The sequence below is a fragment of the Macaca thibetana genome, chromosome 15 (genome assembly GCF_024542745.1).
Source record: "Macaca thibetana thibetana isolate TM-01 chromosome 15, ASM2454274v1, whole genome shotgun sequence".
NCBI classification, from domain to species: Eukaryota; Metazoa; Chordata; class Mammalia; order Primates; family Cercopithecidae; genus Macaca; species Macaca thibetana.
The window spans coordinates 43980913-44003890 of NC_065592.1; the positions used below are offsets into that span (position 1 = coordinate 43980913).

Below are 22978 nucleotides of genomic sequence, written 5' to 3' on the forward strand. Positions count from 1 at the left end.
TTAATATCTCTAAACAGTTTAGGTTAAATGCAAAAATTATGTGCTTCCACATATATATAGTTAGAGCTGATTTTGTTCACTGGCCCTCAAAATATTTAGAACCTTGTTGCCTTTCTATATTAAACCTTACGGATTCAACATCTAGAAGATCAATGAGAAAGTAAAATACTGCAGTGTACAGGTGTCCTAAAGCTCTTGTCTGTTCCTATTCTGTTCCTCTCTAACTCCCTTCTCCAACCTGATTAAAAACCTAAAAAGAGCCCAACTGAGAATCCCAAGGCCACATACTGAACATCATTGTAGTCCTAGTGATCCTCCTTTCCTTAGGAGCATTCATTTCTAAAACCTTAATGACACTCTGTCACATTCTTGTGAAAAGGAGAGGAAAAACTGCCATTAAAGGCTGTGTTCATTATAATCAGTGACTTCTTAAAAATGTTTGCATCAAGCAGTGATGTATCTTTGGGACTTCTTTCAGAGTTTGACTCTTTTAGCAGGGTCTTGATTTTTCAGGGAATTTCTGTACACAGGAAATTATGAGAAATGTTTGTAATTGCTCAAAACAAAAGAGAACATAGCAACACTGCATTTATGTGTTTCCCATTTTTATTTAGTCTGTCAAAGCAACTCACATAGACTTTTATATAAAGGCAAGCTGACACATGAACTATTAAGAACCTCAAACAGTAATAAAATATTATCCTAAAGTAGCATATATTACATGTGAAACACTGTAAGAATCTACAGATGAACCAAAATCATTCTATTCTATGTATAATGTGAGAAAATGTCCCCCTAATTTTCTCTCTGTAATCAAAATAGTCTTTTTCCCCAATAAGAATAGTAGTTCCTAGGAATTCCTCATCTTAAAAGCCTGGAGAGACTTCAAAAAATGTATAAGGAATTGAAAGCCATGATCTAATTCTTACTTTGATCAGTTTTGTTTGTTGGGGACAGGAGAGTATTTTTTTCTGTTAAAAAAAAAAAAAAAGTGGAAAAGGGGAAAAAAATCAAGGAAAATATTATTCAATGATGTCACCCCAAAACTGTACAATGTTTGGGATATTTGATACAGATATTCTTAAATCTATCATGATGAATTCACCCAATGTGAAACCCAAATTTCTTTGGAAACACCAAACTATAAATTAAAGAGCACTTCTTTATTCCTTATGAGTTTCTCCCAATTTATGGAACAAAATTCTATACTATACTGTACAAGATAATCTATGTTTAATTAACTTTAATGAAATTAAACTATTACAAAACTAGAAGCAGAAATTAACATTGGGACTCCAAAAGTAATCAATTACACAAAGGCTTTGACTACTGTATAGGACACTATAGAGTAGGTTATAACAGAAACCACTTTAACAGGTCTAGTTTATGTTCAGAATGTATTTAGAACTTTTACCCTCTATTTAATAAACTCACAGTTCATTACCGTTTAAAATCAAACAAACTGTGCCCATTCAGCAGCACTGCCACCAACTTAACTCCTAAATAGTGGTAACTTAGAGTGAACTCTCAGCTACCTTGCTGAATTGCCTTACCTCCTGAAAAAAATTTAATCCCCAAATGGATCCCTTTGCTACTTATATATCTAGGCCACCTACTTTCTGCCACCAATTAGAATGTGGTTGAGACAGTACAAACTAATATGAAATAAGCCTAAGCCTTTGTTTCTCAAACTTAGAAAATATATAAACCCCTTTAAAAAAAAGTTCTCTTCAACATCATATCTGGCCAAAAATCCCAATGAGAAACACTGACTTAAGAAACTGAAGTCTCATCCTATAATAAATGTCTTTCATTTACGAGTTATCACTGCAAAGTGTTACCTTTATAACAGGTACAATAGCTTTTTAACATCAAAATAAAAATACAAATTTAAGAAATAATTTAAGAACTAAAAAACCTTTCCTTCCAAATGGACCCTAGGAGAATGAGGAACTCAGTCTAAGAAAAACCGACCTAATTCAAAATAGAATTTAAAAAGTCTGTTTTTCCTCTAAACATATGACATATCCTATCTCCCCTGACTCACACCCCTATCCCTCATGAAAGCAGTATCTTTCCTCTCCTGCACCCCATGACTCTATTATGCCACTCACCTCTTACCTCTTCTATTAAGCCATAGGATCTGTGGGGTCAGGGTCTATACCTAATTCATCTTTGTACGTACCAGCACATCTTGCACAGTGATTCACAATAGGCCCTAGTTATTGTTGGCTAAATGAATACATATCAAATGTATATTTTTGGCTATTATTTGCTGTCTCTGATTATCTATGTCTTTGTTCCCAAACAGTATCACAGAAAACCAAAAGTTTACAAATCTTTCAATTCAATGCCTACAATACACCTATAAAGTTAAAAAAACCAATATACTGACAGAGGCAAGTATAGCTTCTTTTTTCTTCCTCAATATGAAAAAAGAATTACTGACAGGATACCAGGTAAAAGTCAGCAAAAAAATACAGGAATAAACATCATTATCTTCAGTGCGCTTACAGAGCATCTTTATAAAACGGAGGCAAAAACTCCCATTTAATCAACCTCCAATATGTTATAATGTAGATTTTTAAAAAATGCAATGCTAATAAAAATTAGTTGATAAGTATTTTTTCATTCAAAAGCCACAAATGTTTGGTCTGTATTAAAAACTTATTAAAAAATCAATTCTAAGTTACAATTTAGTCAAATACCAGTGTTTTCTTAGATGCTAATAAAAAGCACTATATGAGCTATTACTTTTATTCCTAATATGATTGACATGTCTTTTATGAAAGTAAGTCATGTGCACTGCAGAAAATTTAAAAGCCCAAAATGTTAAAGCTTTGAATATAAAATTTAACTAACAGACTGACCGAAATATTAGATCTCTATTTTTATTCTATTCACTCTTCACTCAACTTCCATTTATCTTCTTGGAATTTGTTTTTTTTCCCCCCACTCTTATTTTTAATTTTATGGAATAAATAAGATACCACCACCTACAGCTCTACATCAGCCAATATTAGACACTTTCAAAACAGCTTGCTTGCTTGCTTTCTCTCTCTCTCTTTCTTTCTGTATTTGCTAGGTCTTACCTGGTTAGACAAAAAAACAAAGCATTAAATAAAAATGGTTTTTATGGGACAAAACGTTTTTCCATTACATTACAATGTCTATTATCCTACTGGTCTTAAAATGAAACTGTATTACTTTATATTCCCAAACTTCCCTTCAACTGTTTTTGAAGTAGCATAATTTGGAGGTGTTTAGGTAGCAATTATCAGGGCTAACTTTTTAATACTGCAATTATTTATTAAATTGATATATATATAATTCAATTGTTTACAACAGTTACTATCACATGAAAGATGCTATAAAAACAGAAGTCCTAATGAATTATCTTTGGGATAACCTGGTCTTCACCTATATTTCCTACTGTTACTCGAATGTTATGTTAATTTCTGGACCTACTCTTATTAGATATCTAAAGTTAACTAATTCAACTTTAAGTTAACAGAGAAGATACAAATAGTTGATGTTATTCCCTATGTTTTTAAAATATAAGATAAATATAAGTACTCACAAATTTTAAATTATTTAAATTATATGAGCATCTGACACTGAGGCAGATTTTCAACTTAACATTTACTTCTTTCAGCTTCCACTGAAGTCAAATACTAAGTAATGAAAAGAGAAACAAAATTTTTAAATCTGTCATCATATGACAAGCACATTAAAGACTTCTCTCTTATTTTCCAAAGAGCTTGAGAAAATTTTGAGTAGCAAAAACTGCACTCTTCTCTCAAAAGAAACTATTTTTCTTTTTGATAAACAGCAAACCACATGAGGAAGTTACCACTGAATTACTTCCTGTTACTTGAAAATGTTCTAACTAAACAGCTACCACACATTTTTAGCTTGTAAAAAGGGGGTGGGATAAGTAAGGGGAGGCTTAATTATTAGACAATAAAAAGCAGGTCTAATTTACCATATGGTCAAGACAGCTGTTTTCATTTGGAGGATCTAAGTCCTTTTCAAATTACAATGAAAGAAAAATGTAAAACAATCAAACATGCGGACTTTGTAGAAAAGTGTTTCCTCAGGAAATTGGATACACAAATACCAGAAAGCAAGGGCCATCCATTCATTACGCCTGAAACCAAAGGAGGAAAAAAGCCTGTATACAAAATCTGTAAGTTTCATAACTATTGGGATCATCAAATTTTCAATATTCAATTCCATAATAAATTATTCTAGGTACCAAAAAACTATGGCAGTAAGCAAAGGACTTAATACAATGATATAATCTAAATAAGGTAAATAAGGTACACCAAAAAGTTTTGAGATAAATGAAGCAACTCTCGAAAAATAAGTTAAAATAGTAATCGTGCTTGCTTAAATTAGTATTTACCATTTCTAATGTTTAAAGCAAATAAAATACCAAGTCTGAATCAGCCTACAGGTATATTCATTGAAAATGTGTGTTCTACACACTTCAACAACAAGATATAAGACCTGTCCAAGATAATTATCCACTAGCAAAATAATTCCTATTTTAATTTTGGGTTATATTCCTTGCTTTTAACAGATCAGCATCTCCAATTCAATTTATAGGAACAATTTTTGTTCAAAATTTAACTGAGGCATCTCAATCTATTAAATGAGGAATATTACTCAATTGAATGCTTATTTTAATAAGAATTTTTTACAGTTAAGGATCTAAAGCAACTACCAATCTAATAAGTGATTTTAAAAGTTGGGTATGCTCCTGTTTTCTGAACTCAGACAAGTTTGCATTTTTACTTATTTATAATAGCATAAAGAATCAACTTTTAGGCTGCCTCCTTTTCAATTAAGGCTTGTTTACACCTGACAACTATCTTTATCCTAGAACTCTTATGTTCTGCTTTTAATAGCTCAATCTATGTTTCTATCCTAGAAACTGAAAAGGTTTTTTAATTTTGGAGCTTTTTGGTATATGCCCCTCCTGAATGATAATTACATATTCACAGCAAACTAAATACAATCTTAAGAGGTATGTACAACAATCTGAAGTAGACTTCCAGAAACATAAAAGTATTATTTGATATAACAAAGACAGTCTTTTTCAGATTAAAAAAATACACCAGGAAAAGGAAAATTTTAAACAATTTACTTAACGTTGCCAATTTTCAACGTGGTCCCTTTTTAAATCAAGGTCTACATATTTGAATAGTTGACTATTAAAATTCTTAATGAATCTAAAAGTACTGCTGTAAAACTTTCCTTTAGCCCATTCAGCCCCTTAGCTAATCAAACAAAGAAACAAATATTACAAGACGAAGGCTGACAAAAAATCATAATGAACCTCTCAGATGAGAAACTAATTGGTACTAAGTACACAATGGCTTACATTTAATCCTGTTAATAACCACACAAAAAAAGAAATAAAAGACTCACTTTTCAGTCATCTCTCTGGACCACTGGGCTAAAATAACAGCATGACTAAATCTGACATTGACCCCGTGGCCCTGCTAGGAGTTAAAAGAATTCCTTTGAGTCTTCTGAGGCCTGTTTTCAACTGCTCCAGAAGGGGTGGGCTAGGCATACACACTTGTTAGCCTTCTTTACAGTAACAGGTCAAATTAGAAATGGTCATATACACTGTAATATATACTAGCTCTTACTTTAGACTTGAAGTCTGCACCTTACAACAAAAGTAGAAGAAAGAACAATAAAATAGTAACACCTGGATGATAAAATGTCATGGATCATATATAACTGGAAAGGTGAGAACATATCAAAGCAGTAACACATTACTGAAAGGAAATTTGTAAAACAATAAGAATATTATCTAAATCAACAAGACTGAAATTGAGACAAAGTACCAAGATGGACCACTAAACTTTAAAAAAGAAAAATATCATGTATACATTTTTCTAGATTTATCAAGAGTTTTCAGCAAGCTTACTAAATTAAAATACGTTTAACTATTTTGTGAAGTTTTGCAAGCTTTTGTGACATGAACCCACAAATAACATATGTTAAGATGATATAAATCTGCCTGAAAGCAGTTACTTGTTCCCTTTCATCCCTTTTCAAAATACAACTTACAATTTTCAACAAAGAAGATATTAGCAATTCATACCTTCCTCTCTAACTAGTGACTGAAAATAATTATGGATATGGATTTACTATATTTGACCAGATTTCTCTCATTCTTGTATTAGTACTTTTAAATTAAGTACATTTTCTTAAATAAAATAAAATGCTAGGCCTTACTCTTATTTCACAATCTAATCACTGAAAATGTAAGTAAGCCAATCACTAGCATATTTTATGTATTTCCCTTAAGTTCTTCCAATTTAAAGAAAGTATGGCTCCAGTTAATTTACATCAACATTTACAATTAAAAAGTCTAAATTTTCTGAATACTGAAAGCCAACAGATGACCTTACAAGAAATAAAATTATTACACACCAAGGATATTTTAATTCTAAACTGTCTCTGCTGCAAAATATCAAAATTAATTTCACATAATTTCTGTACTCATATGCCTTTTATAATTTTTAGTTTACATATTAATAAAATCAAAATATCAATCAAAAAATTACTTCACTGAACACATAACTTAATTGAACATTAGCAATTAGCCTTGAGGCACTCTTTTCTTAATTTGTAAGGGCATAAATTTTGGATTAAAAATAAGAGTTAAAATTTTAATATTTACCATAACGAAATTTTGTGAAATCTGTCAAATCTGAAGTAATCTCTTAGAAAAAAAGAGTTCAAGCACTCTATGTTTTGAAAATCTATAATGGCATAGATATTTCCACCTGTTAGGTGGCAGCATTTTGGGTAGGGGATTTTTCTTTCCCAATTCTCATTCTGCTCTCACCTCCTATTTTCTCTCACACACAGAATATTCTTTTTCAGGAACTACTAACTATCTACTAGAACACCGAGACATAAAGGCAATCAGCAATATGAGAATTACAAAATATTTCACAAACAAATCCCAATTTAAAACTCTAATTCAGAGGCTACTTTTCTGAACAGAAAACGCTAAGGCTAAAACAGTTTCCACACAACACAATGTAATTTTACCATCATTGCCTTACCTTCACAGCATTTTCTGGCCTAAAAAAAATCATGAATAAAAGTATTTCGATTAATAGTTACCATACATGTTTAGCCATTCAGTTTTAAAAGAATCTTCCACCCACTGCCAAAAGAAAAAAGAGAGAGGGAGAACAAAAAAGAAATCCTACAAAACGACAGTTTCAAATAAAGACTGGAAAAGGCATCAAGCAATCATGACCTTTAAAAAAAAAAAAAAAAGTTGTCTGATAATTGTCTGTGAAGTTTTTTAACAGCATAAAAGCACTTCACCAGTTTGTTCTTTCCCTAATAAATTTCAAGTTCGGCTCTACAGTGTTCTCCTAGTAAGGCCACACACAATAAATCCCAAGCACTAAGCTTTAAGAATTAATAACATTTTCCACGAACATTTGCTAGTAAAACGTGCTAACAGAATTAATTCCTTGTTATTTTTAAAGCTGTATACTTGTGTTGGACCACTTTTTATATCACAGGTTATACCTTGATTTGATGCGCTGAATACTAGAAATATATTTTAGGTGATTCATGTTTCTCAATAACTACATATGAATATCAATTATAAAATTACAATACACCTTTTAAAACACTTTAAAAGGGGGAATAGTTGTACAAACTCATGAAGCCTATATAACTATAATCAAAGACTAGAAATTCAAAAGATTATTTTAAATGGCATGGACAAACAACAGCTAATTAGACTATCAGGATACATTTTCTTAGTTTGAAACTCACTGATTTAAAAGAAATTGCTTTTTGAGAAGTCATCTGATAGAAATCAAAACGTGAAGCACAGTAGAAAATAACAGCAAAAATAAAGAAAACAAAATTCAATGATGCTATTTATTTCTTGGTAATTACAAATTCTATACATCAGTTTCATATTCTAAGAGCACTATATCCACAAGAAAAAAAACCTGTAATTAACAGACACAGAAAGAAGGCTTGCCCTTACCCCAGTTCCCAGAGTACTTAACAGATCTCCAAAAAGAGCATTTTAGATACCTCACAACCATGAGGTACAATCAATCAAAGGAAAAAAATCTAAAATTATAAATTATTAAAAGTAAACTCTTTTCCCTATTTATCAACATTATAAAGTTTTTTTAGTCTATTAACAGTATATCATAACATCATTTTTCCTGATTAGGAAATAATTAGAATTTTTTAAATGGTGAAAAGGATCTCTTTATTATTTTATGTTAATTTAGCAAATACAAAATTCAGTTAAATGTTACTGTATAATACCAGCCTCACAAAACCAACTGTAAAACAGAAGTAGCTTTGATCACAATAATTTGATATTTTAAAGCCTGTAACTATTAATGAAAAAATATTTTGGGGAGATGCTGGGAATACAGACCTCTACTTTTGACTTCTAACAGTAACTAAATTGCCATAGCACTAGGACTTAAATTCAGCAGTACAAAGTTACTTCATAAAACAAAATTCTTCACATTTGAAAATATGCAAGTTTTGCCAAGAAAAAGCAAAGTCTTAAAATCTGGTCAAAGTAAAAATGTGTCCACAATCAAACACATGTTCATATGCTTATTTGAATATATACACACTGTGGACCACAAAATTGAATGTAAGAGAAATCACATTATCAAATTACAACTGATTTCTTGTAAACAACTTTTTAATATACAATAATATTTAAATTAAAGATTTATAACAGTACCACTTACTGTTAATTAGTATTTCTAGTGTTAACTTGGCTACACTATAAAATAACATTTTTATTCCAACAGTAAAGTGACCATGAATAGAAATTTTCAGGATTAATAATTTCCCATCAATTTCATGCATAACGCTAACATATCTTTTGAGCTTCTCAATGGCTCAAAAATTAAATTGCTTCTGTTATTAAGAAAACAAAACCAAGAACAAAATTAGTTTTCCCCTGCTGGTCCCCATGGATCTAAGTACCACACAATAATTCTTTCCAATCTGCAAAACAAAACAACACACAAATAGATGGGCTAAGGAAGAAAGATCAAAACAAAGAAACAAATTTTTTTTTAAAATCCCCTTTTCCTTTAGCAATCAACAAAATAACAAAAAGGAAAAAGTGGAAAAGTCACCAAGAATATATGACCATGTAAGCATGGGCACTCTTGCAGAAAACCAAGTCTGCAACCGAAAGCCATGGGAAATTTAAATTAGAGCAAACGGCCACAATAGGCAGAGAAATCTGTATGGATAAAAAGGGACTGCTGAGGTTGCAGGTATACTACTAAAGATCTTTTGAGATTTCCAAACAAATTTTATTAGTTTTAACAATTTCTAAAAATAAGAAATAAGTGTGCATTATACTATAAGGATTAAATGTTTTCCTTTTAATCAAAATACACATGTATGTGATATATCTAAAAGAAGAGGAAGAAAAGAGTATCTTTGCTTAATATTGCTTTAGAAATTTGCTTCACAAACCCATCTCCTTCTATGTTTAAATAATCTTAATGGAATTTAAAAATTTAACGAAATGAAGGCCCCTCACTGCTGATGTTAACCTAACTGGTGGCATAATCAGAGAGTTCAATCACAATCAACTTGAACTTCTCTGACTACCCGGTAAAGAATTATACACCAAAGTCAGTTTAACCAACATGGTTTGAAAATTAGATGACCTGTGGTACAACCACTTACATTTCTTCTGTTAAATCTGATAATAAAGAAAACTTCCCAAACTGAATAATCTCAAACAGAAAAATAAAGGGATTAATATAACTTTAAAATGTCATGGTATTAAGAATACAAATATTCCACAACCAAGTAAGTACCTGATGGATCTCTACCCCTCACCTATCCAGAAACTTTTAAATTGAGTATTTTGAACCTTTAAGGAAGTATTTCATACACATAAGAACCAATAATACCAGACCAAAATATGATTATATAACACATTTACAGCAATATTTAAGTTATATTTATTCTCCCACAAAATTCGTATCACTTTTTAAGCAAACCAAAAGGGCTGAGGTGTTGAATGAAGAGCAAAATACTCAATTATATGGGAGTAAGGATGTCTTTCAAATTCTTATCAGAACAACGAATTTTTATTAGCAATTAAAATCCTCCTTAAAAGTAGGAAGTAATGCTATTTCTAAATAAAACCATTGACAAAAGTTCATTTATGTTAAATCAGACCATTTAATACTAAAAACTGGCTAGCGCAGGATTAAGGACTAACTTACAGGACTGATTGTGGTTGCACATCTTCTCTTTAAAGAAAATCTCCTTTCTTTAGTTAAACGTATACGTATGTCATGTTCTTCTATATCCTGAATTCCTCACCTGGCTTTTTAAAGCATAATTTGTATTACATTAGCAATATCATATTATCAGTCATAACCAGTCTATTTCCTATCTTTAGAAATTCTCATTAACTACCAATATGGAAAAAGTATTGAAAAGTTTTCAAGAGTTGGAGCTTTCCCTCCCTATCATAGATATTTCTGTTGCAAGCACTATTTAGTTACAAAACAAATATGACTTAAGGGAACTGCCAATAAAAATATTTTCCCTTAATAAATACCTCTTAAGCTACTTAACATCCATTCTTTCACACTGAGGCGGTTATAATTACATATTTAAGCAAAAGCAAGGGAGGGGAAGTACAAATGATTTTCACAGATTTATCCTGTCTTCCTTTAAAATGTATTTGCAAAACACGAGATTAAGAACAGATGCTCTCAAGTCCACAATAAACTAATTTTCGAAACTGACAAAAGTTGGAATTCTAAGGTAAGAATTTGTTACAGAAATAAAAGCTATACATTTAGCAGACAAGACCACTTTAAAATAATTATTACATTACATTTAGAATCCAGATCTATACCACAGAAATAATTTTTATCTCTAGAATTACATCTCCATCCAGAACCAATGCTGTCAGATCAAGATTCAAACTAAAAAGCAAGTCAAATCTATTCCTTTAGGTATTCTTAAGCATATGATTTAAAAAGAAAATGTGACATAATACATGGTGGATGCCCAATTAAAATATTTATTTCTTAACTATTTGCACAATCAACAAAAATCTGGCAAGTAACTCAAAATGCCAAAAGCTTAACCATGCCAATATCTTTAATAAATTAAACAAAGATAAATAATAACGAAGAGATTTAAAATGTTAGGCTGAAAACTTCCATTAAGTCAATACTTTTGCTTCATTAATAAGTCTTAACCACCAAGGAAGCATTTATAAGAGATTAATAAATTACTTTGAAATTAAATTTAGTAAAGTCTTAAATACAGGATCTCCTACTTACAGAATATGAATTATCTGAACAGCCTCTACTCTAAGAAGGGGAAATAATGATTAAATGTTCTCCATTCTATACTTCTTTGGAAAAAAGTTTTACTGTCTAATCATATGTAGCTCACATCAAATTTACTTTCTGACCATAAAAATATACTGTGTATATAAATCATACTTATCTTCTTAGGTAAGTGATCACTATATGCAATAGATTATTTTTATAATAAACAAAAGCTACGAGAAAGTTATATATAAACACTCTTCACTTAAAAAGACATCAGGATTCAAGCTCTTCTGACAAGGAAGAAAATGTTGCCCATCTAATTTTATGCTTCTCCATTCTAAAAAAAAAAAAAAAATACAAACCTGTAGATAAGGTGACTAACATTTTAACGGCAACTAAACTAAGTCATTAGTTCAATAAATACATATCATGGTATTTCTTTTTAAGCAGTTTCCAGCGAATTTAGTATATCTTACATGAAAATCAAATCAGTTACTAAAAGAAATGTATTTTTTTAAAGTAAAATTTAATTCTCTCCCTGGGTACTTAACATTGTTGAAAACTGTAAATGAATTTAGATTAAAAGTCATAAATTAACTTTGGAAGACTGCATCCCTATGTTGCTGATCTACAGTGAAATCACAGAAATTAGTGACATACAATATCAATATTCCAAAATGTTATTATAATCCAACCCAAAGCTGCATGGGATTTCTGGGGTTTCTAATGAGATTTTCATTCTGCTGAACAATGGCCATAAAAAGCTTTCTTCAAACTTCACTCCATTCACAAGTAAAGTTGAAACTGAACATTTTTATTTCTTCTCTCCCTATGACAACGTCACCATGGAACAATGAATAACACAGCTCAAGTCATTATGCTAATTAGAAATTAAATTAAAAAATGCCCTAACAATAGTTAAGCGTAAGGTGACATGCTACAACTAAAGACACAGTTCAAAAGCAGCTTTAGGAATTGTGCAGTACAGGCTTACAAAAGCTGAAAACATCAGAGAGGGAGCTCCTTGATGCTCCTGGTGACTGGAATTCTAGCATGTGGCCATTTTTCAATCATAAGGCAGAAATTAAACTATACATTAATGAGAAGTATGTCACATGGCAATACACTCTTATGACCTGTTAGGGTATAAAATGTCTCAAGAAACTGCTGAAATTAAGACAATGAATACAAAAGAAGGGGGAAAAACACCACCTTAATGATCTGAGAAGTTACTGAAGGCAAAGTTTAATGTATTGTTTCCAAACTAACAAAATAATGATCCTTTCCTACGCTAAAAGATTATAAGGAAGAACATAACTATGAGGAGCAAAAGTTGTATCTTAAGACCTGCTCTACTTTGAAGAGCCCTGCACAAAATACACTTTAAACAGTTGGTCAGGTCCTTTGATTAAACTCTGGTCCAATTATATTTTAAAAGAAAAAAAGGAAATATGTACACAAAAAAACAGGCAGAAAGCAATGAAATAAAATTATGACTAAGAAATCTTCCAACAGTATTCTGAATATATATAGAACATAAATAATCCTTTCTTGTTTAGGCAGAGGTGGCTTCTAAAAAGATATACTATTAAAACATTTCATCATATCCAGCCACATATAAACATGAATGGCACACACAGTCAGTCTTAAGTTTCTACTAAGGGCTTCACGTTCTATTTTTAGCTGCATTTAACCTGAACTTCAAGTCCTAACCATTTTTCAAAACTCAAATTCAAAGGGTTCCTTTTCAATTCAGTCTTGTACTTTGCCTATCTACTTTTTAATCTTTTTAAAAAATCTACTATTCACCTGGAACAATTATGTATTCTGCTGGAGCATCTCACATATTTGTAGAAATGCATTTAACTCTGGTTTTACAGTCAACTTTCCATACTGTCATGCATTTTAGGATTTCTAAAGGCAAAAAGTACACGGCAATTTTTGAATCCCAATACCTTAATGGTACAGTGCCTTGTACATTGTAAGCACCCAGTAAGTAGTATTTGGAAAGATTTTAAGATTTCAGAATTAAGTTTAATGTCAGAAACTAGCAGATCATAAAATGTCACCAAATTAAATTTCTTTAAGGATAGCACCATACTAGACATATGTTGTTCAAAAGCAACTTGGGGCCAGGCTCGGTGGCTCATACCTATAAGCACAACACTTTGGGAGGCCAAAGTGGGAGCTTGAGCTCAGGAGTTCAAGACAAGTGTAGGCAATATGGTGAGACACTGTCTCTACAAAACAAAACAACACAAAACAAAAAAATCAAGTGGGGCCAGGGGCGGTGGCTCACACCTGTAAATCCCAGCACTTTGGGAGGCTGAGGCGGGCAGCTCGCTTGAGCCGAGTTCAAGACCAGCAACATGGTGAACAAGGGCAACACAGTGAAACTCCACCTAACTCCATACAAAAAATTAGCAGGGCGTGGTGGCCCACATCTGTAGTCTGAGCTACCTGGGAGGTTGAGGTAGGAGGATCACCTCAGCCTGGGAGGTCAAGGCTACAGTGAGCCATGACTGCAATACTGTACTCCTGCCTGGACAACAGCGAGACAGAGAGAGAGAGATTGCGGGTGGGGCAGGGGTGGGGTGGGAGACAGACACCCTGTCTGGGAAAAAAAAAAAAAAAAAAAAAACCCAACAACAAAAAAGTGGAAGCTATAAGCCCATGTTTGCCACAATGATCATGAACCTATCGTGTAACTATGAAGATTTTTATCAAAATATTTTCCTATGACATTAAGCCTACCCAATATCTCATTTTTCTTTATGACTTTAATAAAATAAAATGTATTTTTTACCAATAAAGAAATTAAGTTACCCAAAGTCAAAGCTACCCAACTGCACAGCTGTCACAGACCCAACAACAACCATTAATTGAGAACCTATGACCATTACACCTCATTCAGAAGTGACCTTTTAAACTGAGAACTGAGAGATAAGTAGATATATGAGACAGGCAAGGTAGAAACTAATCCAGCCAGGAAAACAAAAACAAACAAAAAAACACATATGTAAAGACCCAGATGAAATGAAATATCAGAAAACCTAAAATTCAAATAGGTAACCCACTCTATTCAAATTTTAATTAGATATCCAGTCTTAGTTGAGTGCCTAATAAATGCCAGGAATTCAACAATGGCCTCTAGATAAGTTCTTCATCCTTTGAAATTATATCCAAAACTTCTGTGTGTATAGCTTTGGGAGAAAAAGGGATTTAACACAAAATAGTTAAAACACTTTCTGCCATAAGTGTTGAGGCCATAATTTCACTTCAATTTCAAAAGTGGTTTACCTTAATCAAGCAATTATTTCACTTTAAATAATACTATGTAAAGAGCTCTTCTCTATACACAAAGGCAGAATGCAAATAAATTTACCTAAGGGAAAAAAAAAATAAATAAATAAATAAATTTACCTACGATTTGTTAGGTATCCTCAATGTGCCAAATGCTGACAAACAAAAGGGGCTGTGTGCCAAATTATACATACTGAAAGAGCTCTGCATTAACACAAATTCTACACCATAACAGTCATAAACCAGGAACTAATATGACTTCTTCAACTCTTAAAAATTCCATGTTCTTCCTTTTGCAGAAGGCATTTGCTTTTTAAAACCTGAGACAATTGGTTTTTTGCTAAACCTAAATATTTCAAAATTAGCAAACGATAAAAAAAATTATAACCAGGAACAAGAACAAAGCATGCTTCTGAAAGTGGAATTAGACTATTATTCATTTAAAATATATTTTAAGACTGTAACAAGTGCATTACTCATTAACTAATTTAAATTATTCATTCACTTTCAAAAAGTAATTATTACATGCCTAATGTGCCCAGCTCAGATTAGTGAGGAAGATACAAAAACAGTCCATAGTCCTAGAAATAAGAAATATTAAATATCTTTACACAATACTATGGATTGATCCCCAGGATATACATACGGCTAAGAGAAAAAAATAAAGTTAGAGAAAAGAGTAGATAGTATGCCAGTATTTATTAAGAAAGAGGGCCGGGCGTGGTGGCTCATGCCTGTAATCCTAGCACTTTGGGAGGCTGAGGTGGGCAGATCACCTGAGGTCGGGAGTTTGAGATCAGCCTGACCAGCATAGAGAAACCCTCGTCTTTACTAAAAATACAAAAATTAGCCAGGCATGGTGGCGCATGCCTGTAATCCCAGCTACTTGGGAGGCTGAGGCAGGAGAATCGCTCAAACCTGGGAGGCGGAAGTTGTGGTGAGCCAAGATTGCACCATTGCACTCCAGCCTGGGCAACAAGAGCGAAACTCCATCTCAAAAAACAAACAAACAAACACAAACAAACAAACAAACAAAAGAGGGCAAGAGTGTACAAATATATATACATGTAAGGACAAACCAACAATTTTCTCTTAATGATTACTCATAAGGGGAAGGGCAGGAACAGGTTGGAGACTGGACAGAAGGTTTGCCTTCTCTGAATAGATATTATCATGTTTTGCTGATTTGAATCTGGAAACTTATAAACATTTTACATGATTATAAAAGAAAACCAAACTTTTAAAAGATAATTCTAAAAAATAACGTGTCAAAAGCAAAGTGAAACAAATGAACCTGTGTATCAAATTGATGACACAACAGAGAGAAAATCTGAATTTAATCAAGCTTCTAAATCTAACTACCAATTCACAGGAAAGACAGAGGAAAGTAGAACATGTTAAGCCATACTACAAAATTCAGACCACTGGAAATTCTAGAAGACAAAGAATCTAGGTATTACAGCAAATTACAAGAAATTTTAAAAAGAAAGAGATTAAGGGCAACCTATACATTAAAGGATACTTAAGTTTATCAACCAATTATAGTACCTGGATTGGATCGAATTCAAATAATCTGTAAGAAAAAAAAAATAGGAGCCAGTGTAGGAACTCTAAACACTGGCTGGGTGTGTGATGATGGAAGAATTACTGGGAATTTGTTTGGCTACGATAATATGATTAAATATAAATAGATAGATAGATAGATAGATAGATAGATAGATAGATAGATAGATAGAAAGAACGTTTCAGTTGGGTATGGTGGCTCACACCAGTAATCCCACCACTTTCAGAGGTCAAGGCCGGTGGATCACTTGAGGCCAGGAGTTCAAGACCAGTCTAGCCAACATGGTAAAACCCTAACTCTACTAAAAATACAAAAACTGGCCAGGCATGGTGGCTCACGCCTGTAATTCCAGCACTTTGGGAGGTCGAGGCGGGCAGATCACCTGAGGTCAGGAGTTCAAGACCAGCCTGGCCAACATGGTGAAACCCCATTTCTACTAAAAATACAAAAATTAGCTGGGCGTGGTGGTGCACGCCTGTAATCCCAGCTACCTGGGGGGCTGAAGTGGGAGAATCACTTGAACCTGGGAGGCGGAGGTTGCAGTGAGCCAAGATAATGCCACCACACTCCAGGCTGGGTGACACAGCGAGACTCCATCTCATAAAAAAAATAAAGATTTTAAAATTTTACAAGTTTTAAAAAATAAAAAATAAAAATACAAAAATTAGCCAAGCATGGTGGCAGGTACCTGCATTCACAGCTATTCAGGAAGCTGAGGTGGAAGAACTACTTGAACCCAGGTGGCAGAGGTTGCAGTAAGCCGAGACTGCGCCACTGCAATCCACCGTGGGCGACAGAGGAAGACTGTGACTCAAAAAAAAAAACACAAAAGAAAATATTCCAGACCAAAAAAAATTGCATCTCTACTTAACATGTACATTTTTCTTCTCATTATTACTCCTTAAATACAATATAAGTTATTTACGTGGTATTTACATTGTATTGGGTATGTTAAGTAATCCAGAGATGACTTAAAGCAAGCTTGTCCAACTCACAGCCATAAAGGCTTTGAATGTGGCCCAACACAAATTCGTAAACTTTCTTAAAATATGAGATTATTTTGTTAATTTTTTTTTGAGACAGAGTCTCTCTCGCTCTGTCGCCCAGGCTGGAGTGCAGTGGCATGATCTCGGCTCACTGCAACCTCCGCCACCCAGATTCATGCCATTCTCCTGCCTCAGCCTCTGAAGCTAGGATTACAGGCATGCACCACCACACTGGGCTAATTTTTGTATTTTTAGAAGAGACAGGGTTTCACCATGTTGGTCAGGCTGGTTTCGAACTCCTACCCTCATGATCCGTCCATCTTGGCCTCCCAAAGTGCTGGGATTACAGGTGTGAGCCACCGTGTCCAGCTGGTAATTTTTTTTTTTTTAGCTCATCAGCTACTGTCAGTATTAGTGTTTTTTATGTGTGGCCCAAGACAATTCTTCTTCCAATGTGGCACACAGAAGCCAAAAGATCACCCCAGACTTAAAGTATACGAGAGGATGTACATAGGTCATATGTAAATATTCCACAATTTTATACTAGGGACTTAAGCATCCATAGATTTTGGCATCCATGAGAAGTCCTAGAACCAATCCCCCATAGACACTGAGGAACAAATGTGTATACATGCACACACACGTGCACACATGATGTATACACACACAAACACACATATATGAAATGATGTCTGATTAGCTTCAAAATAACACAGGGGCACAGAGTTACAGACAGGAAAGATTAGTCATAAATTGGTAACTGTTGAAGTTAGTTTATGGGACACTGAAGTCAATTATAATATTTTTATATATTTTTATATTTCCACAATAAAAAATGTACAAGAAAGAGCTAGCAGTTACTCCTAGAACTAATAATATCCCTTCCCTAATCAGGAAAATAAGTAGCTATTCTGTCATTATTGTCATATGTCATCATTTTGTTGTCTTACATAACAATCCTTTCCAAACTTGAGATCCCCCTCACAAATTACTAAATATGCTGACTTCCTTGGGTGTATCTTTTCTTCCACCGGGAGATCTGCCTTTCTAATATATGAGAATTACAAGTCACTCTTGCTGGGGATAATAAAAAAAAAAAGTAAAGGGCGGGAACCAAGAAGGAAAACAAACAATAGAACATGCACAGTTTTTATAAAGACGACTTAGGAAAGAGTAAAGGAGTAAAGGAAAAGAGGCTCAGACCTTAGAAATAAACTCCCACATCCCTCAGTAGAGAGAGCTGAAAGTCATATATAATAGGCACTGAAAGCCTATGTTTTGACATGAATTAACTACAGGCAAAACCACCATCATATAGCTATATGTACTGAGGAAGGCTAGACTGTTAAGTGTCACGTATATACGGTCTCAATGGAGCCTCAGGAAGCTAATCAACAACTTCAAATCACAAAATCAGAAAAGTGTTGAAGATTTAGAGGAAGAATAGAAAGGAAAAAAATACATGCCTCTGAGTTGTGTATTATCTGTCAGTAGAGCAAAACCAATGTGTAAGCCCATTATTATTATTTTTCTTTTCTTTTGAGACAGAGTCTCACTCTGTCGCCCAGGCTTGAGTGCAGTTGCATGATCTCGGCTCACTGTAACCTCCGCCTCCCAGGTTGAAGCAATTCTCCTTCCTCAGCCTCCCAAGTAGCTGGGATTACAGGCGCTCGCCACAATGCCCGGCTAATTTTGCATTTTTAGTACAGACAGAGTTTCACCATGTTGGCCAGGCTGGTCTCAAACTCCTGACCTCAAGTGATCCACCCACCTCAGCCTCCCAAAGGGCTGGGATTACAGGCTTGAGCCACCGTGCCTGGCCTGTATTTTTTTAATATAATAATGTCTCACTGAAATTAAAGTAATAGGGGAGAGTCTGAAGTTTTCACAGATAGAGAGAGTGCTGTACTCAAATTTACTACAAATTCAGTAATAGTAAATGTTAAATACGTATGTATTTATATAGCCTTTCACAGACTTATGAACTATCTCAAATTCACTAATCCTATTTTTTAAATAAAGTTTTAAGTTTCAACCACTTGTATCACCAGAATTTTGAGGCTTAACTCCTATGGTTAAGAGATTTCCGGCCAGGCGCGGTGGCTCACCCCTGAAATCCCAACACTTTGGGAGGCCAAGACAGGCCGTGATCTCCTGATCATGAGGTCAGGAGATGGAGAGCATCCTGGCTAACATGGTGAAACCCAGTCTCTACTAAAAAAATACAAAAAATTAGCTGGGAGTGGTGGCGGGCACCTGTAGTCCCAGCTACTTGGGAGGCTGAGGCAGGAGAATGGCGTGAACCCAGGAGGCAGAGCTTGCAGTGAGCAGAGATGGTGTCATTGCATTCCAGCCTGGGCGACAGAGCAAGACTCCATCTCAAAAAAAAAAAGAGATTTCCAAGCTGTGTTCACACCTGTAGTCCCAGCTACTCTGAAGGCTAAGGTGGGAGGACCACATGAGCCCAGGAGTTCCAGACTGCAAGACCTCTCTGCTAAAAAAAAAAAAAAAAAGTAAGAAGAGAATTCCGTAAATTACTTGGCTTCTTATATTCTGTCTCTTTAGCGAAACACTATGTCATTCAAGGCTAAAACTTATGTCTTTTATTTGAGACAGAGTCTTACTCCATCGCCCAGGCTGGAGTGCAATGGTGCAATCTCAGTTCACTGCAACCTCCACCTCCCAGGTTCAAGCAATTCTCCTGCCTTAGCCTCCCAAGTAGCTGGGATTACAGGCGCCTGCCACTTCTCCCAGCTAATTTTTTTTATTTTTAGTAGAGACAGGGTTTCGCCATGTTGGCCAGGCTGGTCTCGAACTCCTGACCTCAGGTGATCCACCCGCCTCAGCCTCTGTGTTGGGATTACAGGCGTGAGCCACCGCGCTCAGCCTAAAACTTAAGTCTTTTACCACTGTAAGTCACCAGTACTACTTCAGCATTACTTATACCCTACATAGAGATGTTCAATAAATGTTTGATGATTTAGCAATTAATGAGAAAGCAGGTAGTATATGTGTCAAGACATTACTCTAAATATTATTATAAGTAGGTTTATGAGTATGGAAAAGACCCACCCTCAAGGAGCCTGTAATCTTTTCTTTTATGTCATACTGCAGTTGTCTATGCCATAATTCTGGGAGATAATTTTGGTTTTTTCTTCAGAGTGAGGTCAAGGAAACAGAACATAAAATAGTTATGGATGCTGTTTAACAACAGGCATTTCTAAACTACTTGAGATTTTCTCTACACTTTAACAGAAATGAAAAAAAATCTTCTCTCTAAAGATTATACGAACCGATCTATCCCCAGATATGTTTATGAAAGGGGTAGTGATTACAGAGTAACAACACTCTTAAATGGGCATCAGTACTAAATACATTGTTTATTAATTGGAAAGAAATAGGATTACAGCATTAGTGGATCAAGGAAATAAAACAGAATATATATGTGAGTATTTGTAACAGTTTTTAAGAGTCAAGTAAATTAATTTTCAAAAATGCAGAATTTAATTCTACTTGGCTAAAACAAAAACACAAATCCGAGGTTCTACTTTCTCATCACCATCATTTACCAAACATGGCACAGTTCGATTTCTTCTCCAAATCCAGCACCTAATTCATGTTTTTCCCAACATACCCACATTGTGCCATCAACTGCAGCATGTCTGTAGATTCTCTAGTGCAAATAGAAAGCAGCAGGGAGCTGTTTCAAAGGAAAGATAATAAGCTTTTTTTCAGCTTATTAAGCTTTCTTCTCAGTATGTTAAATGTGAAACAGTAAGATACCCAAACGGAAATACTCAGTAGGTGTACACGGAGAAACTGAAATCAACAAAATGGTTAAGGAGACGACAATTTGATGACCATAAATACAGAAGTGATTAATGAAACTAGATATGATCTCAGGAAAAGGTAATTTAGAGAAAGAATAAACTAAATGCTTATTTTGGCCTTCTATAGTGTTACGCCTAACCCAAGATCATTTTGTTTCTGTCATCTTGCTCCAAGCTGACAAGTATTACTGGATAAAGTTATGGAATCCTTCAAAGTGAGTTCATTACAAGTTCATATTTTAATTTTGACTGAACACTACTTCTAAACAATCCTTTATTCTCTTATTGTTGATTCACTAGAGTGCAATGATTTCCAACTTAACAGCCTTCAGCCTCCTGGGAAACTGTAGAATTAGTTACCTTAATGGGTACATACAGCAATGCATTATAAATACTATTTCTCACATATCAATGTTGTGGTTAATAAAATACAAAGTCATCTAAGAGTAGTAGCTTCTTTCTAATATGCATTTTCTCAATTGAATACTAAAATCATAACTACAACCATGGGTGGTCCACAAATTGTTTCAAAGTTAAACAGGTTGTCATCTTCAAAATACTGGTAACCACTGCCTGAAAGTATTCCCCACAGCACTTAAACATCCTTTCCACATTCTAAGCTTCCAATTATCCCCCACCCTCTCTTACTTCTGCTTTCATTTTCCCAAGAAAATCAAACACATCCTCATATGTTCTCTCATCTACCTCAATCCATCTGAATTTATTCTTTCTCCTCTACCTCTATAAATATTTGATGATTTAGCAATTACTAGTGTGTCTCTTCCTTTTTAGGAATAATTCAACAACACATACACCTGATCCTATCTCTAACCTGGCCCCCAACCCAATCCATCAAACAGGTTGAGTCTCTCCTTCTTCACAAGTTCCTTTCTTTCTACCTAAAAACATTATCAGAGCTCACCTATATGGAAAAAACTTTGTGATTCTGTTCTATGTCCTAACTACTATTCTCTCTTTTCGTTTTGCTGTCAAGTTCTCAGTGTTTGCAAACTACAGTCTGAGCCAGTCACCTGTTTTTTTATATAGGGTTTTATTGAGAACAGCCACCCTCATTTCTATAGGTATTATTTAAGGCTGCTTTCCCACAAGGGCTAAGTTGAGTAGTTAAGATTATCATGTGGCTTGGAATCCTAAAATATTTTCTATCTGGCTTCTTAAAAAGACATTTGCCAATCCCAGGGGCTTCAAGCACAATTTACATTCAATGTCATCATTTCTGGGGAAGCCACTAAAAATTTTGGGGCAGCAATAAAGTACTATGAGTAAAAGAGCATTTCAATACCAGTTTTAACAACAGTGTACAGGGTCGATATAAAAGAAGACTACTTTGGAAACTAGTGCAAGAGACTGAGCATTAGCCATAAAGGGAGGGAAACGAAAAGAAGGAACTTCTTGAAGGCATAAGCATTAAGACTAGATGACTACACGTCACAGAGGCAAAACTAACACCAAAATTTTAATCCTTGATGACGTAGCTCTCAAAATTCGCATTCTCTCCTATAATCTGCCCTAGACTTACAGATCTTCATATTTTCCTGTCTTTCTGACTGTGGAGTACCTAAAATCCTAATCCTAACACTAATTCCATATATTCTGTGTGCCAGACATTCCCTATGCTTGCCATCTAACTCCTGGGTAAGCAAATCCCATACGAAGAGACAGTCCCAACAGAGTTGGCTGAACGAGCGCACGGGGCTAATGTCAGAGGTGGATGGAGTACTCACCTGTGGTACCAAGCAGAGAGGGGGGGAGGTAAGATTTCAGGTCCAGAACTGGCTCTAGCCAAACAGGAAGAAGCAGCTATGAATCTGCTTACACCAGAAGCAGAGTGTCTTTGGTATTCTGACATACTCTTTCTGATATTCAGACAGACCACCATTAGAGTAGGCACTGGTAAGAGAGTCACAT

The 22978-nt window shown here is 34.3% G+C and overlaps 1 protein-coding gene across 3 annotated transcripts in view; it reads right to left on the reverse strand.

Moving 5' to 3' along the window:
* The window catches only part of ZCCHC7 (zinc finger CCHC-type containing 7), a 277785-nt gene that overhangs the window by 207299 nt on the left and 47508 nt on the right, over positions 1–22978 (reverse strand). The gene's annotated exons all lie outside the window — the stretch shown is intronic.